The 8687-nt window shown below is 47.5% G+C and overlaps 1 protein-coding gene across 1 annotated transcript in view; it reads right to left on the reverse strand.

The window, feature by feature from the left end:
• LOC126427124 (uncharacterized) overlaps positions 1-2089 on the reverse strand; it is a 125440-nt gene extending 123351 nt beyond the window's left edge. Inside the window, exon 1 of the transcript XR_007576538.1 lies at positions 1806-2089. The gene's annotated coding sequence lies outside the window, so the exon portion shown is untranslated. The remainder of the gene's footprint in view (positions 1-1805) is intronic.
• Between the last annotated feature and the right edge of the window lie 6598 nt (positions 2090-8687).

The following is an 8687-nucleotide window of genomic DNA, read 5'->3' on the forward strand; positions in this document are numbered from 1 at the left end:
ATGAAAGTGAGTTTGAAATTGTCATCTGTTGTTTACTGCAATCTGTATGATGTTAAAAATGTGTTAAGGGACAAAATATCCTTACAGCACAGATATTTTACTGCATCAAATTGCCTACAACTTAAGTCCTCGTCAACATTCTTCATCAACAGATTTCTCCTTCATACACTTTCTGTTCTTTGGATAGTGAAGATCTAACTTATGGAATTCTTATACTGTGTGAATACGTATTTAACTCGCCTTTTTGTGTTGCTCTACTTCTTTCCGCGAATGATGACACAAATGCCGCCTTATGCAAGACGCGGAAATACAGAAGCGTCCGATCTTACCCGTCGGCTTTGACTCATGACGTCACAAATATGGCGGAAACGACCATAAACGACAATTCCAATATGGCGGATATAAAAACATCGCATACGTATCATAAACACTGAAATACACAGGTTTCACAAAAAGCCTAATGACTAACGGGACAAGCGTGGGAAATTGGGGGTTTTTGGGTGGGGAGAAACTAAATATACACAAATGTAGCCACCGACCGCCATACAAAACCACGCAAAACGACGAAAAAAATCGGGACTAGTGCAGCAGGGGATACAACCCGTCGGCTTTGAACAATGACGTCACAAGTCGCCAGAGAGCATGTATTACAGAGATGAAAGAGCTGAGGAGAATGTTGAGAAACAAAGGAATGCGAGAGAGATAAACATTGATCTTGTCAAAGGCATAAGTGTTTTTTGACTTTTTAAAAAAAAAATCTCACGAGATAGAATAAACTGATCCTACTTTATTAAGCAATATCTTGTCAAAAGCCGAGAAGCGATTGTTCTTAATGTTGTAGCTCCCTTCAGTACGTAATAAGTGTTTTTTGACTTTTGTAAAAAAAAAAAATCTCACAAGATAGAATAAACTGATCCTACTTTATTAAGCAGCTTCCTTCAGTATCTAATTAGTGTTTTTTGGCTTAAAAAAAAATCTCACGAGATAGAATAAATTGATCCTACTTTATTAAGCAATAGTGTTTTTTTGGCTTTTTTAAAAAAAATCTCACGAGATAGAATAAACTGATCCTACTTTATTAAGCAATAGTGTTTTTTTGGCTTTTTTAAAAAAAATCTCACAAGATAGAATAAACTGATCCTACTTTACTAAGCAGTATCTTGTCAAAAACCGAGAAGCGATTCTTCTAATGTTGTAGCTCCCTTCAGTAGCTAATAAGTGTTTTTTGGCTTTTTAAAAAAAAATTTCACGAGATAGAATAAACTGATCCTACTTTATTAAGCAATAGTGTTTTTTAGGCTTTTTTAAAAAAAATCTCACGAGATAGAATAAACTGATCCTACTTTATTAAGCAATATCTTGTCAAAAGCCGAGAAGCGATTTTTCTAGTGTTGTAGCTGCCTTAAAAAAAATCTCACGAGATAGAATAAACTGATCCTACTTTATTAAGTAATCAGTAAAAAACGAAATTGAAACATAACAGCAAAAGCTTATTAGAACATAGAACTGCTTTATTATCTATGCCTCGAAGTGAAGCCATTAAGATCTATGACTAAGGAACGACGTTATGACGTCACACACCACAACACGCTTACGTCACGGGTCAAAGCCGACGAGTAAGATCGGAGGTTTCTGTTGACCCCAAGACGCTGTTTGATTTTCCCCAAATTGCTTCTCTTTCTGTGCGTTCATCGAGTGAGACATTTGTTTTTTCCAGTCTGAAAATAATTATGTTACGGTTACGGTCAAATTTCACCTGAAGGAGTGATCATTAGGCATGAAATTTGCGTTACAATGGCACTTACCCGATACATTACGCATTAAATGGTTATGTTGTGACGAATATTAGGCATAGAATACAGGTTTCGATAATAGTTTTTTACACAGTTCTGTGCATACTTTACATTATGCTAACGAGGTGCACTTTTGTTGGTAAATTTGTAATACCACACATTTTCTTACAACCTGCCATTTGAAAAACAAAACCAATGGCTTCTTTTTCTCTTCCATTACAGATCGAAACTCGCGTTATTTATACTGTTTCTCACTATTATTGCTTCCTCCAGTCTATTTTCGCTATTTACGATGTGATATGGGACTTATTTTCTTTATAAGAGATGATCTGACTGCTTGACTCACGTTTATCTACATAGCGAATGCATAAAATGTTTCTGTTATGATCTAGAATGTTAGTCCGACTGTTTGCTGTTCATTTGTTTCATTGTGCGTTGATTTGTTCACTGGCGCGCGAATTTCGAAATATTTATTTTTAAACCGGAACTTCTACTGTGTAGACTATTGCTATTTTTAAAAACTTGTGAATCATTTTATGTTTTTGTTGGGTGGTGACTCTCTGCTATTAGATGGCCTGCAAATGTTGAGTGTGAGCTGTTACCTTTTAATGCTCTCAGATGATCTCTGTATCTGGTACAATGGGTCAGTGTATTTCAGCAAAATTTAGCACGCTGCCTATCATAATATGCAAATTTCATTGTTTGAAATTCCAGTTTGCGGGGTACTTTTAGCACCGGCAGTTAAGGGCTAAGCACATTATCTTGGAACTATATAACAACAAGCAAAGATCGCATATCAATACTTTTCTGTACTGTTTATTTCTGTATTCAATGAACTGATAAAATATCTGGTACTACCTAAAAGAATCATTAGTAGTATACATCTGTTATTTTATATCCCCGCACATTTGTATGCCAACGAAAATGTCAGAGCTACTGAAGTACACTTTTCAAATGGCGACTTTTAAGTAGCCATAAAAAAAAAGTTCCAGCTCCATCCCTGTCAAAAATCTGAGAAAATCTACCTTTTAAATCATTGTCTTGAAAGAAAAACGCCTGACTATACTTTATTTTTCCTTTTGATGAGAGCTGGAGGAGGAACGGGATGGTGCCTTGCTCCTGGGTCAGGGTGCCCTTAGAGATAAATATTTGTACTAGCATATTCTTTTGCCAAATTTATAACAGTATCGTTACAGATTTACAATATTGTTTTGTAATGGAAATAAGTGCAGTTTTGTACGTCCTGTTGATGGCCATGGTCATTAGAGATAGGGTTTGATCAGACTTTTGGGAAAAGAAGTGGCTTTTCACTTCTGAGGGAACCATATCTGCACCTGGTTTGTTATCATATCTAAATAAATACTGTTTCGTGCATAACTGATTCATGCGGCTGAGTTGTACTGATGCTCATTTTTTAGTCCCTACTGGCCATCACATGCATACGAGGATTGTCAGATGATAATCATTAACTGCAAGTACCGAGTTCTGTTTCGCCAACGCTATATAGTTAAACTGCATTAAGTTTTGAGATGTATACACAATGTGATTGATTTGTACTTACACATTCTTGCAGCTACATATGCTTTAGCACAGAAGAGGAGTACCTCAGATGCCATATATACAAGCCTTGCATGCTTCCCCTCGTATTCCTTCCTCTGCCCATTTTCTTGTGGTGTCCACAGTGTCAGCCGAAGAGGATAACAACTACTCGTATATAATTATGTAATGCTAAATCCCTAGCATAAAAATTACGAACGAATTCTCTTACGTCCGTAACATTTGAAGTGCAGGGTAGCAGCTGACGTCTGCATCCCAAACTAACATACCCAGACGTTGAGCCTAACGTAATCCAATTAGCAATTAATTTCTACATGAGAGGACGTGCTTGCACATCATCAACGTGATCCAATCAGCAATTAACTCCAACATGAGAGGACGGGCTTGCACATCCTCTTCCAAAAATATACCGAGTCTTAACTCACCCCAAACAAATCGTTCGGGTTGGAGCGAAGCACTGTAGTTGGAAACAGCACTATTTAATTTTTTTTTTTTTTTTCTTTATTGTGATTTCATGCCCCTGCCCCATATGGGCAGGGGAGGGCTGTCAGCAGCACAATCCGCCGCTCTTCAGCCGAGTGACATGATAACTAAAACAAGAATAAATTAAGACATACATAAGGAGATAAAAAAGGGGAACATAAAACAGAGTAAGGGGAGAAAATGGAGGTAAAAATACACTGTCATGTAGAAGTTCATTGGGAACAGTTAAAAAAGTCACCAGAAAGTTAAAAAACACAGTTGGCGATTCTTAAAACACAGAGAAGACACTGGATGCGCGTGCACAGGTTAAAAGTTGGCCACAGTATTAAAAACACTCCGAAACAACACACTTAAAACCCACTTGGAGCACACACGACGAAGAATAAAACAACCAGGCGGGACCTGCCGAGGGAAAGGTCAAAGAGGATGGAAAAGGAGGGGTGAGGATGAGGCAGCTGGGGAAGCGGCGGGATGAAGAGAGGAGGGGCAACCGTGGGTTTACGAAGAGGCAGGAGACACATGGGGCGGGAGAGGAAAAGGGAAGACAGGGCAGGAGGGAGCGCAGAGACACTGAAAGAAGGCACAAGAGATGGACGGGGAATAGGAGGGGAAATCCGCTGAGAAGGAGGGAGGGGGAGGAGAGGGAGCCCTGAGGAGGAGGCAGGAAGAGGGGGTTAGAGTTGGTAGGAAGGGTAGATGTCAGGGCGAAGCTCATCATCCGGGAGTGGTAGACGGTGGAAGTTGTGTTGGGAAAGGAGATGGAGGGTGTGGAGATGGAGAGAGGGAGGGACACAACGGTAAAGGCGCGGCAACTGGTTGGGAGTGGAGAGGAAGGGAGACACCAGGGGGTGAGGGGGATCAAGGCGGCGGACAATATATAGTGTGCGGATGTGTTCAAGGAAAAGGAGAAGGTGGGGAAGGGGATGAGGTCATAGAGGATGCGCGTGGGGGACGGAAGGTGGATATGGAAGGCGAGGCGGAGTGCATGCCGTTCGAGGATTTGGAGGTCTTTATAGAACCGGGGAGGGGCGGAAATCCATGCGATGCTGGCATAACAAAGGATGGGGCGGATCATGGATTTGTAGGTTTGAAGGATGGTGGAAGGATGCAGACCCCACGTCCGGCCGGACAGGAGTTTCAGGAGGTGGAGGCGGTTGTGAGCTTCATTTTGGATGGTAAGGAGATGAGGAGTCCAGGTGAGGTGGCGGTCGAGTGTGAGGCCAAGGTATTTGAGGGTAGGAGTGAGGTGGATAGGACAGCCATAAATGGTGAGGTAGAAATCATGGAGGTGGAAGGAGTGGGTGGTGCGGCCTATGATGATCGCCTGGGTCTTGGAGGGATTAACACAGAGGGACCACTGGTTGCACCAAGCGGTGAATTGGTCAAGGTGGGTTTGGAGGGTACATTGGGACCGTTGAAGGGTAGGATAAAGGGCTAGGAAGACGGTGTCATCAGTGAACTGGAGAAGATGAACAGGAGGGGGAGGTTTGGGCATATCAGCAGTGTACAGGAGATAGAGGTGAGGAGAGGGGAAAGGACAGAACCTTGGGGCACGCCGGCAGAGGGGTAGAAAGTACGGGAGTTGGAATTGTGGATAGTCACATAGGAGGGACGATGGGAGAGGAAGGAAGCAACGAGACGGACGAAGTTGATGGGGAGAGCATAGGTCTGGAGTTTGAAAAGGAGCCCGGGATGCCAGACACGGTCATAGGCGTTCTGGAGATCAAGGGAAACAAAGATAGCAGAGCGACGGGAGTTAAGTTGGAGGGAAAGAAGATGGGTAAGGTTAAGGAGCTGGTCGTCAGCAGAGAAGGAAGGCCGGCAGCCGCATTGGGTAAGAGGAAGGAGGCGGTGCTGGTGAAGGTGGCGGTGGATACGGCGAGAGAGGATGGCCTCAAAGACCTTACTGAACACGGAGGTGAGGCAGATGGGACGATAGTAAGAGGTAGCAGAAGGGGGTTTGTTAGGCTTAGGGAACAGCAGGACACGGGAAGTCTTCCACAGGTCAGGGTAAAATCCAGTGGAGAGGAGGACATTGTACAGGGTAGCAAGGACAGACAGGAAGGACGGAGGGGATTCCTTGAGGTGACAGTAGGTGACGCCATCATGACCAGGAGCGGTGTTTCATTTGGAGCGGAGGACGAGTGTCATGTCTTGCATGGTGATGGGAGTGTTGACGTTGGAGGGGGGTACCTGATCTAAGTACTGGAAGCTAGGGGCGAGCGGGGGGCAGAGGTGTCAGTGCGGTCAAGGACAGTGGGGAAGAGGGAGTAATCAAAATGGGGATCGTCAGGAATGGAGAAGACCTCGGACAGGTGGGAAGCAAAATGGTTAGCCTTACTGAGGTTGTCAGGAAAGGGTCGATCGTCATGGAGGATGGGGTAATGCGGGGTGGGATGGCTACCAGTAAGGCGGTGGAAGGCTGACCAGTACTTGGAGGAGGTGACAGGGAGGGTGGAGTTGAGGCGTGTGCATGTCTGTCGCCAGTCCCGGCGTTTCTTTGCTGTGAGGAGGTTCCGGATATGTCGCTGTAATTGCCGGTGGCGGGTGAGAGTATCCCGGTCACGAGTGCGGAGGAAGGAGCGGTAGAGCCTGCGGGATTCACGCAGAAGAAGGACGGCCTGTGGAGGAAGCGTAGGGCGGTGAGGGTGGATGAGTTTAGTAGGGACATGAGCCTCCACAGCGTCAGTGATGGTCTTCTGAAGGAAGGAAGAGGCATGGGTGATGTCATCAGGGTGGTGGAAAGTGAGGGGGTGGCTTTCAACCTGTAAGGCAATGGATTCCCGGTAGGCATCCCAATTGGCACGGTGGTAGTCATGGACAGATTTTGGAGGGGCAGGCGGGCGGGTGGCTGCAGTGGCAGGACGGGTAGAGGAGATGGTGAGAAGGACAGGGAGATGATCACTACCGACAGGATCGAGGACATCAACGGCAATGCGACCAAGGAGGTTGGGGGAAGCGAGGATAACATCGGGGGTAGAGTTACTTTCAGGACGGGTGTGCTGTGGGAGAGGAACAAGGTCACCATGGAGGGTGGCAAGGAACTGATGCCACCGCCGAAGGGTGGCAGGGTCACGGCTGTGGATGTTGAGGTCAGCGGCGACCACATAGGTGGAGAAGGTACGGTCAACATGGGAAATGAAGTCAAAGGGGAGAGGAGCTGCGGGGCGAATATAGATAGTGGCACAGGTGACGGTGAGGGAGGGAAAAAAGAGGCTGAGGAGAAGGTGTTCGGTTGGATCATTGAGGAGAGGTTGTGGCCGGACAGGGAGATGCCGGAGGTGGCCGATAGCGACCCCGCCTCGAGCTAGGGGAAGGGGATTGTCGGTGCGGTGAAGGAGATAAGGGGAGATGCGGGCCACATGGTGGGGTTGGAGGAAGGTTTCATTAAGGATGAAGGAGTCAACCTGGTGCTGGGAGAGGGTATGCATGAAGAGGTATTTGTTTGCAGAGAGGGAGCGAATGTTGAGGTAGAGGAGACGATACTGTTGACGAGCCATGGGGTTGGGTGTGGGAAGGGTGTGGGAAGGGGAGAGAGGGGCTTAAACGAGGGTGTCTAGGCGGGTGAAGGTAAAGTGGGCCTGGTTGTGGGAGTACGTGGCGTAGGTGTTTAAGTGGAAAATAGAGCGGGCAGCGAGGGAAATCTGCTGGAGTGTGTGGGGGCGCTGGAAGGGGTGGATGTTCTGCAGGACGACGGTGAGGAACCGGATGATGTCTTCTGCTGTAGGGGGAGGGCGGAGGGAATTGTTAGGGTGGATAGGTGGGTCAATGGGGCGAACGGGGACAGTGAGTTCAGGGTTGGTGTGAGGGGGCTTGTCTTTGCATTTGGAGGAATAGGTGGGGTGAGGTTCATTGCAGGTGTTGCAGGATGGGGGGGAGGCGAGGTTGGGACACTGTTTGAGGAAGTGGGAGGCTTTACAATGGGGGCAGGTGGGTGGGTTCTTGCAGTTTTGGGTGAGGTGGTCATTGTACAGAAGACAACGCTGGCAGCGGTAGGATTGAGGAGGGGAACGGGATGGGTCAACAGGGTGGCGGCGGTTGAAAATCAGGTCTCCCTGCGTGAGGAGGTGGTCGATGGAGGAGGCGGACTCTGTAAAGATACGCATGAGGAAAGTAGGGCCAGAGGAGTTGTAAATACGGCGGGCAGAGCGGACTTCCAGGGAGGGGTGGGCATTCAGTTCCGCCAACACCTCAGCCTCCGTGATCACAGGGCTGAGTTTTGTGATGACGGCAGTGAGGGTCGGCGGACGACGAGGTGGTTGGGGTTGACGAGGAGAGGATGATGTAAGGAATGGGGTGAGGGATGCATGGGGCCCAAAGGTGATGCGGGGAAGGCGCCGGAGGAGATCAGTATGGAAGGACGGAGAGGGAGACTTGATGAGGACAGAGTCTCTGCGAGGGATAAGTTGGGTGATGGGTGCACTGGGGATGTACTTTCGGATTTCAAGGGTGAGGGTGCGGGCATCCAGGAATTTCGGATCAGGGTTGGCTAGGACAAAGGTATACAGGGAGGGGGCTGGAGAGGAGGGAGGTGGGGTGGTATCCATAGCGGGGTCAGTTGGAGGGGGGGTGGGCAGTGGCTTTTTGGAGGAAGGAGTAGAGGAGAGGTCGCCACTGGGCCGTTTGGAAGATTTTTTGGCGGGTGTTGCCTGGGAGGAGGGATGAGGGACTGGATGGATGGGGAGGTGGTGGGAGGCAGGGCCCTCCTGTGAGGCAGTAGCACTGGATGAGAGGGTAGGGCGCTCTGTGGCGGCGACTGTGGCGGGCGGAGACTCTGGCAGGGGAAGCAGCGGTAGTTGCAGGGGGGAGAGGGGGAAAGTCGTCGCGGCGGGCGACAGGAGGGGGAGGGGGGTT

Source organism: Schistocerca serialis, chromosome 11 (assembly GCF_023864345.2).
Source record: "Schistocerca serialis cubense isolate TAMUIC-IGC-003099 chromosome 11, iqSchSeri2.2, whole genome shotgun sequence".
NCBI classification, from domain to species: Eukaryota; Metazoa; Arthropoda; class Insecta; order Orthoptera; family Acrididae; genus Schistocerca; species Schistocerca serialis.